This window comes from Phacochoerus africanus, chromosome 4 (assembly GCF_016906955.1).
Source record: "Phacochoerus africanus isolate WHEZ1 chromosome 4, ROS_Pafr_v1, whole genome shotgun sequence".
In the NCBI taxonomy this organism is placed as follows: Eukaryota; Metazoa; Chordata; class Mammalia; order Artiodactyla; family Suidae; genus Phacochoerus; species Phacochoerus africanus.
In genome coordinates, this window is record NC_062547.1 from 32,625,491 (window position 1) to 32,636,197 (window position 10,707).

Sequence of the window (10,707 nt, forward strand, 5' to 3'; positions counted from 1 at the left end):
ACCAGGATGAGAAGTAGCAGAACATCTTTTCTCAGAGGAGAAGTCCTATTAATTTCAAAATTCCCTCGTTCCATCACCTTGCTGCAGGCCCCTCTTCACACAACATAAAAAGTTATCTATTGGATATCCTACCCCAGAAGACAAAGAGAAGGCCAGATCAAGAGGTAGGAAAGGTGATTACACGATATAAACAACCCCATACCTCTGGGTGCAAAGCCTCACAGACTGGAAACTAACTGGTTCATAGAGACTCACCTGCAGGAGTGAGAGTTCTGAGCCCCACATCAAACTCCCATGTGTGGGGATCTGGCACAGGGAGGAAGAGCCCCTGGAGCATCTGGCTTTGAAGGCCAGTGGGGCTTGTGCACTGGAGCTCCATGGGACTGGGGAAATGGAGACCCCATTCTTAAAAGGCTCACACAGACTTTCACGTGTACTGGGTCCCAGGGCAAAGCAAAGGCTCCATAGGAATCTGGGTCAAACCTGACTGCAGTTCTTGGAAGACATCCTGGGAAAACACAGGTGAATATGGCTTGTTGTGGGGGAAGGACATTGGAAGCAAAGCTCTCGGGAATACTCAGCAGTATGCCTTTTTCTGGAGGTGGCCATTTTGGGAAAATCTGGTCCACCTATCAGCACTGAGAATCCCCAAGGCAAACAACAATCCAGGTGGGATCACAGCCCAACCCCTCAGTAAACAGGCTGCCTAAAAATTCCCCAGGCACACAGCCGCCTCTAATCTCACCCAGAGACAAAGCCCCACCCACCAGAGGGATAGGAATCAGCTCCACCTACCAGTGGGCAGGCATCAGTCCCACCCATCAGGAAGCCTACAGCAAGCACTCATACTGACTTCAGCCACAAGAGGGGCAGACACCAGAAGTAAGAGAGGCTACAACCCTATTATCTGTAAAAAGGTCACCACTCCAAACTCCTATAAAAATGAAAAGACAGAGAACTATAACTCAGATGAAGGAGCAAGAAAAAACCCCAGAAAATCAGCTAAGTGATCAGGAGATTCTCAGCCTCCAGGAAAAAGACTTTAGACTGTTGATGCTGAAGATAATGCAAGACATTGGAAATAAACTGGAGGCAAAGATAGATAACTTACAGGAAACACTGAGCAAAGAGATACAAGATATAAAACTTAAACAAGAAGAGATGCAAAATACAATAACGGAAATAAAAAATGCACTAGAAGCAGCTAACAGCAGAATACAGGAGACAGAAGAACAAATAAGTGAGGTGGAGGACAGCTTAGTGTAAATTACAGATGCAGAGCAGAAAAGAGAAAAAAGATTGAAAACAAATGAAGAGAGTCTCAGAGAACTCTGGGACAACATTAAATGTACCAACGTTAAATGTACAGGGGTGCCAGAAAAAGAAGAGAGAAAGGGACAGAAAAAATATTCAAAGAGATGATAATAGCCGAAAACTTCCCTAACATGACAAAGGAACCACTCACTCAAATTGAGGAAGCACAGTGAATACCATGTAAAATAAACCCAAGGAGGAACACCCCAAGACACATATTAATCAAACTGACCAAAATTAAAGACAAAGAGAAAATCTGGAAAGCAGCTAGGGAAAAGAAACAAATAACATACAAGGGAACCCCAATAAGGTTATCAGCAGATTGTTCAGCAGAAACTCTGCAGGCCAGAAAGGAGTGGCATGATATACTTAACGTGATGAAAGGAAAAAAACCTCCAACCGAGATTATTTTACCCACCAAGGCTCTCATTCAGATTTGAAGGATAAATCAAAAGCTTCACAGATAAGCAAAAGCTAAGAGAATTCAGCAACAATAAACCAGCTTTACAACTCATACTAAAGGAACTTCTCTAGGCAGAAAAGAAAAGGCTACAACAGGAAACAAAAATACCACAAATGATAAGGCTCACCAGTAAAGGTATTTATACATGAAAGATACAAAATCATCCAAGCACAATTATGCCACCAAAATCAGAAATCATGAGAAGAGGAGGTACAAATGCAGGACACTAGAGATGCATTTGCAATTAAGAGAGCAACAACTTAAAACAATCTTATATATACACACACACTCATAACAAAACTTCAGAGTAACTGCAAGCCAAAAATCTACAAATGATACTCTTATGGGACAAGGAAGGTCACTACCTAATGATCAAAGGATTATTCCAAGAAGAAGATATAACAATTTTAAATATCTACGCAGCCAACATAGGTTCAACGCAATATATAAGGCAACTGCTAACAACCTTAAAAGGACAAATCAACAATAACACAATAATAGTGGGGGACTTAAACACTCCACTCACAGCAATGAACAGATCATCCAGACAGAAAATCAATAAGGACAAGACAGGCCCTGAATGAAGCACTAGACCAGATGGACTTAGTAGATATTTATAGGAAATTCCATCCAAAAGCAACAGAATATACATTCTTCTCAAGTGTACATGTAACATTCTCTAAGATTGATCGTATCCTGGCCTACAAATCAAACCTCAGTAACTTTAAGAAAATTGAAATCATATCAAGCATCTTTTCCAACCACAACAACGCTATACAACTGGAAATAAACAACCAGAAAAAAACTGCAAAAAAACACAAACACGTGGAGACTCAACAACATGCTACTAAACAACCAATGGATCACTGAAGAAACCAAAGAGGAAATTAAAAAATACCTAGAAGCAAATGACAACAAAGATACAACACTCTAAAACCTATGGGATGCAGCAAAAGCCATTCTAAGAGGAAAGTTTATAGCAATACAAGCCTACCTTAGGAAACAAGAAAAAACTCAAATAAACAAGCTAACTTTACATCTAAAGCAGCTCGAGAGAGAAGAACAGACAAGATCTAAAGTTAGTAGAAGGAAAGAAATCATAAAGATCAGAGCAGAAATCAACAAAATAGAAATGAAGAAAACCAGAGAAAAGATCATGAAATGAAAAGCTGGTTCTTTGAAAAGATCAACAAAATTGATAAACCCTTATGCAGATTTCTCAAGGAAAAAAGAGAGAGGCCTCAGATCAATAAAATTACAAGAAAAAGGAGAAGTAACAACGGACATAACAGAAATACAAATGATCATAAGAGACTACTATACACAATTATATGCCAATAAAATGGAAAACCTAGAAGAAATGGACAAATTCTTAGAAAGGTACAATCTTCCAAGACTAAACCAAGATGAAATAGAAAAGGTGAATGGACCCATCACAAGAACTGAAATTGAAACTGTGATTAAAAAACTTCCAACAAACAAAAGTCCAGGACCAGATGGCTTCACAGGCAAATTCTATCAAACATTTAGGGAAGAGCTAACACCTATTCTTCTGAAACTATTCCAAAAAATTGAAGATGAAGTGATACTCCCAAACTCATTCTATGAGGCCATCATCACCCTGATACCAAAACGATACAAAGATACCACAAAAAAAGAAAACTACAGGCCAATTTCACCGAAGAAGATAGATGCAAAAATCCTCAACAAAATACTAGCAAACCACATTCAACAATACATTAAAAGGATTGTACATCATGATCAGGTGGGATTTATCCCAGGGATGCAAGTGTTCTTCAATATCCGTAAATCCATCAGTGTGATACACCACATTAACAAACTGAAGAATAAAAACCATATGATTCTCTCAATAGATACAGAAAAAGCCTTTGACAAAATCCAACACCCATTTCTGATAAAAACCCTTCAGAAAGTGGGCATAGTGGGAACCTACCTCAACATAATAAAGGCCATATATGACAAACCCACAGCTAACATCATTCTCAATGGTGAATTACCGCTGAGATCAGGAACAAGACAAGGATGTCTGCTCTCGCCACTACTCTTCAACAAGGTTTTGGAAGTCCTAGCTGCAGCAATCAGAGAAGTAAAAAAAATAAAAGGAATCCAAATTGGAAAGGGAGAAGTAGAACTATCACTATTTGCAGATGACATGATACTATAGCTAGAGAATCCTAAAGACTCTACCAAAAAACTGTTAGAACTCATCCATGAATTTGGCAAAGTCACAGGATACAAAATTAATACACAGAATCAATGGCATTTCTATATCCTAACAATGAAAGATCAGAAAGAGAAATTAGGGAAGCAATCCCATTTACCATCACATCCAAAAGAATAAAATAACTAGGAGTAAACCTACCTAAAGAAACAAAAGACCTGTACTCTGAAAACTATAATACACTGATGAAAGAAATCAAAGATGACACAAATAGATGGAAAGACATATCATGCTCTTGGATTGGAAGAGTTAATATCAAAATGACTATACTACCCAAGGCAATCTACAGATTCAATGCAATCCCTAGCAAATTAACAAGGACATTTTTCATAGAAAAAAATATTTTAAAGTTTTTTTGGAAGCACAAAAGACCCAGAATAGCCAAAGATATCCTGAAAAAGAAAAATGGAGCTGGAGGAATCAGGTTCTGGACTTCAGACTATACTACAAAGCAACAATCATCAAAACCGTATAATACTGGCACAAAGACAGAAATATGGATCAGTGGAACAGGAAAGAAAGCCCAGAATTAAACCCATGCACCTACAGCCAACTAATCTATGACAAAGGAGGCAAGAATATACAATGGAGAAAAGACAGCCCCTTCAGTAAGTGGTGCTGGGAAACCTGGACAGCCACATGGAAAAGAATGAAATTAGAACACTCCCTAACACAATACACAAAAATAAACTCCAAATGGATTAAAGACCTAGATATAAGACCAGACACTATCAACTCAACTCCTAGAGGAAAACATAGGCCAAACACTCTCTGACATAAACGACAGCAACATCTTCTCAGATCCACCTATCAGAGTATTGACAATAAAAAGAAAAATAAACAAATGGGACCTACTCAAACTTCAAAGTTTCTGCACAGCAAAGGAAACCCTAAACAAAATGAAAAGACAACCCACAGAATGGGAGAAAATATTTGCAAATGAATCAACTGACAAGGGATTCATCTCCAAAATTTATAAACACCTCCTAAAGCTCAATACCAAAAAAACAACCCCGTCAAAAAATGGGCAGAAGATCTAAATAGACAATTCTCCAAAGAAGTCATACAGATGGCCAAAAAACACATGAAGAGACATTCAACGTCACTGATTATTAGACAAATGCAAATCAAAATCACTATGAGGTACCACCTTACACCAGCCAGAATGGCCATCATCAAAAAGTCTATAAACAATAAGTGCTGGAGAGGGTGTGGAGAAAAAGGAACCCTATTTCACTGGATGGTGGGATTGTAAATTGGTGCAACCACTGTGGAAAACAGTATGGAGATTCCTCAGAAAACTAAAAGTAGAAACCATTGGATCCAGCAATCCCATTCCTGGGCATCTATCCAGAGAAAACCATGACTCAAAAAGACACATGTACTCCAATGTTCATTGCAGCACTATTTGCAATAGCCAACACATGGAAACAACCTAAATGTCCATTGACAGAGGAGTGGATCAAGAAGATGTGGTACATATACACAATGGAATATTACTCAGCCATTGAAAGGAACAAAATACTGGCATTTTTAGCAACATGGATGGACCTAGAAATTATCATGCTAAGTGAAGTCAGTCAGCCAATGAGACAACAATATCAAATGTTTTCACTGACATGTGGAATCTGAAAAAAGGACAGAATGAACTTCTTTGCAGAACAGATACTGACTCACAGACTTTGAAAAACATATGGTTTCCAAAGGAGACAGTTTGGGGGTGGGGGGGATGTGCTGGGGTTGTGGGATGGAAATCCTATAAAATTGGATTGTGATGATCATTATACTATAAATGTAATAAATTCATTGAGTAATAAAAAAGACAATAAATCCTAAGAGTTCTTATCACACACACAAAAAGTTATCTAGAAAGCATAATGTTATCAGAGATTTTTTTTTTTGTCTTTTTGCCTTTTCTAGGGCCGCACTCGCGGCATATGGAGATTCCCAGGCGAGGGGTCTAATCGGAGCTGTAGTCGGCAGCCTATGCCAGAACCACTGCAATGTGGGATCCAAGCTGCGTCTGCAACCTACACCTCAGCTTATGGCAATGCTGGATCCTTAACCCACTGAGTAAGGCCAGGGATCGAACTTGCAACCTCATGGTTCCTAGTCAGATTCGTTAACCACTGAGCTATGACGGGAACTCCCAAGAAATTTCTTTTTTTGAACACCTCTAGTAAGTCTTCAAATCTGAACAAAACATCTAAAATGCCCCTCTACACCTCCTGGGGTCCTAAGACCTGCTATGACCTGGCTTTTCCTAACCCCATCTCTGGGAACCTCATATTCTTAGTTCAGAATTCCCATACTAATACCCCATTGGTCTTCTAGTGCCAAAGGTCAAACACTCAAATAGTATGAGAAGGGCTAGCTTTGACAGGTCTTTATATTGCAGGGCTTCTTGGGGCCTTTACCCTGCAGATTTATATAGCTAAAGTGGGGCATAGATGGCATATTTTCCGAATTAGTTTGACATTTGAATACCCTTCCTTTGTGTTCTCCTGCTTTCATTTTGAGCAACACCAGTCACAAGCTGTGGAATGCTGGGAGACGGGCTATATTAGCCTTTCTGGGGAGTAATATTCACATCTCTACCTATATCTTTGCTGTAGTACTCTGCCTTGAATATTCTATCTCTTGTCTGTCTACTTGGACAAATTTTATGCATATGCGAAAGACTAAAAATTGTATATATGTTTTATGGCCACACCATAGCATATGGAAGTTTCTGGGCCAGGGATTGAATCTAAGTGGCAACACCAGATCCTTTAACCCACTGTGCCAGGTGGGGGATCAAACTTGCACCTCTGCAGTGACCTGAGCTGCGGCAGTCAGATTCTTTTTTTTTTTTTTTTTTCTTTTTAGGCCATACCTGTGGCATATGGAGGTTCCCAGGGTAGGGATCAAATTGGAGTTTTGCAGCTGCAGCTGCCTGCCTACACCACATTCACAGCAACACAGGATACTTAACCCACTGAATGAGGCCAGGGATCAAACCCACATCCTCATGGATACTAGTCAGGTTCATTACCACTGAGCCACAACAGGAACTCCTGCAGTCAGATTCTTAACCCACTGTGCCATGGCAGGAACTCCAGAAAAATTGTTATATTTTAAGTTTGTGTTTGCATTAAAACAATGAAGCTATGTATTCAGTTAGGCCTAGAAAAAGTGGAATCTGATAGCAATTTGAGGATTTCCTTGGAGAAGGAATAGGTTGTAGTGAAAGAGGGGAGAGTTAGTCAAGGATAAATCAGGAAAGCAAAACATTGTGGGTATTAAAGTGAGTGAAATTTGGTGACAAAATCTGATGATGGTAACTTTTACAGAGAAGCTGGTAACCATGGAGACTGAGAAACGTGAGAGGTCATCAGCTACCTTTATGAGGACTACCTCATTAGAATGAAGAGGGTGTGACCCTAAGTGGAGGGCACTGACAGATTGGGGATACACGACAGCATGGCAAAGGATAGCTATCACATGGGCTTCAGAAAAGTGAACCAGCAGCATGAAGTAGGATGCCCCTTAAGGAGAACAAAGTCAAATAAGAGATTCCTCTTAAAAACTGCCATTTTCAGCAACATGGATGGACCTAGAGAATATCATAATAAGAGAAGTAAGTCAGGCAAAGACAAATATTATATGATATCACTTATGTGTGGAATCTAAAAAATAATGCAAATGAATCTACATACAAAATAGAAACAGACTCCTAGACACAGGAAAAAAAATTTACGGTTACCAAAGGGGGAAAGGAGGATTGAAGATGATGAGGCATACGGGATTAATGGATACACACCACTATATATAAGCAAGATTAGCAACAAGGAGTTACTGTCCAAGGAACAATACTCAATATCTTGTAATAACCTATAAGGGAAAATAATCTGAATATATATATATATATATATATATATATATATATATATATAACTGAATCACTTTGTTATACACCTGAAACTAATGCAATATGGTAAATCCACTCCAATTAAAAAAAAGATTCTTGCTTTTGAGTCAGGACAAGAAGAAACGTGGTTCATATTTTAAAGTAGAGCAAAGGAGCCTAGGATGATGGAGAGGCTGATGATTTTGGAAAAGGATCTAATATAGTGGATGAAATAATCCGTATAGAGGAAGGAGAACAGGTTCAAAAGCAAAGGAGTAAACAAACCTGAAAATTTCATACAGTGCTGGGGCCAATGAAAACTGACACAATCTTTCTGGAAAACAACTTGGTAGTAGGTATTGACTTAAATGTGGGCAGATCCTCTGATCCAGCAATTCCATTTATAGGAAACTTGCCCACAGAAGGAAGTAGAGGTGTGTGCTCAGATTTATAGCTAAGGCTGTCCACTGCAACAAAATTTACAGTAGTGGAAAAACTGGAACCAACCCATATTCTAAAATATGTGTATAATTAATTAGGTTATGTCATGCATTTCATGGACTGTTGGGCTTTTGCCATAATTCAATGGCCTGGGAAAATTCTTGAGTATTAAGTGAAGCAACTGCTATTTTATAATTACATAGACATACAATTGGAACTATGAGAAATGCATACACACACCTATAGAGAGAAGGAGAAAAGGAAGTTAATCGTAGTTATCTCTCAATTGTGTGATTATAGAGGATAATTGCATTCTTTGGGTCAGTGTCCTATGCATTAAATTGTCTTCATGAAAAAGAAATATTTTAAACTCAGAAAAAAATATTATTAGAAACATAGGTTTGAGTTCCAACTCTGTCACTTTTTACATTTGAAGTTATTTGATCTTTCTTATACACATGGGGTGCATTCAGCCCTTCATCGACTCTGCTATTATCCTCTCAGAGTTCAAATTCCAATGTCCTGGCTTTGTAATTGTGTGATGTTAAAACACCTAGACCTCGAAACCTCTGTCCCTCATCTGTAAAAGAGGGTTAAGAATAGTACCCATTTTGGAATATATAGTACAATGATAGGCATAGAGTAAATCCTCAATATTCAACATTAACACGAGTAACTTTAGGAGTTCCCATTGTGGCTCAGCAGAAAGGAAACCGACTAGTATCCACGAGGATGCAGGTTCGATCCCTGGACTTGCTCAGTAGGTTAAGGAGCTGGCTTTGCCATGGGCTGTGGTATAGGTCAGCATCTGTAGCTCGGATTCAACCCCTAGCCTGGGAACGTCCATATGCCATGGCTCTGGCCCTAAAAAATAAATAAATAAATACACTAAACCAGGGATATCCACCTCAGTCTATTGGGGGAATTAAATGAACTAATATATTTTTAAAAATCCATATCAGAGTCTGGCACGCTGGACACCCTCAAAAAATACTCATTTCCTCTTTTCCCACCTTTCTCTTCCCTTCCTTTAGAGAAGGGTGAGCCCTCTGAAGAAGCAGGCAGGAAGCCAGATGCAGAGTGTGCTGCCACCTAGCGGACAACTATTTGCTCACCCAGGCAGCCTGGTGTCTTTTTTTTTTTTTCTTTTTTTTTTTTAAAGGCTTCAGGAAATCACATAAACCTATTTGTCACAGACACAGGATTTCTGCTGTCCTTGCCCTCCGCAGAATTGACTTGCTTTTTCTCCTTAATACTGTTTTGTGGAAGGTTTTCATTTGTGAGACAGCTGAACCAGAACCAATGGCACATCGTTGTAAAGGACTGGAAATGAAAAGCCACAGCAGCAGCCTTTAACCCACTCTTTGCAGACAGGTCTGGTCAGACCCGGGTGGGAAATGGTATATGGACTCCAGACAGGAGATTCTCCCCTCGCTGAGTTTTGCATCTTTTATCTGGGCCTTCCAGGTGATAGGAAAGGAACCTGATTTCCCTCCAGCCAGAGTAGAGGACAGAAAAACTAGAACAGTGCAGACCACTCTGGAGAATGGCTCCTCCATGCTCCCTTCTTGGGATCTAAGGACATGTTCAGGGTGGGCTAGATATTGTGTAGGTTACTAAAACCTTGAGTTCATCTAATGAACCCATTTCTTAGTGTTCCGTGGGGGAAGGTGTGGGACAGAGAAGCAAAGTGGGCCTTTGGTCATGTTTTACTTGCCCCTTGGCAGTGTGATACTTGGAAAGTTATCTCTGGGTCTCAGTTTCTCCAATTTTAAATTGAGCATAACAAGGATCATGACATAAATTTGTAAGATGACATGAGAACATGTCAGAGAAAGTGTGGACACCATGGTGTCTGATACTTGGTGAGCTATCCAAGAAGCGGGAAGCAGGGGGGAGGAGAGAAGGAAGAGAAGGAGAAGAAGAAGAAACATCTTTCTAAGTTCTATGCTGCTGAGGGAATGGTTGTAGGGGCTGGGGGATAGAAGGGGTTTTTCAGGGTTTTCATTTGAAGCAAAAATGTTCTGTGATCATCAAACCTGGAAAAAAAGTCCAGTCTCCAGGCTGCAGGCAGGCAAATTAGAAAGTGTCGATCAATTACTTGGGGTCCACTGTGGGTTATTTCTTGTTTAACACGGTTGGCCAGGAATCAATGGACCTGGGCTCCAAGCCCGGTTCTTTCATTACCTCCCACTGAGCCCTTAAGTAAGCATATACCTTAGTCATTTACTCCTGTGTCCAGAGAGGTGAAGAGACTTGTTCAATTTTGTTTATCTGGTCAGGGCTAGATTCCCAGTCCTTTGTTTGATTTTAAATCCTGGTTCACTCTGATTACAGATACATTGAAGCAAAGCATTC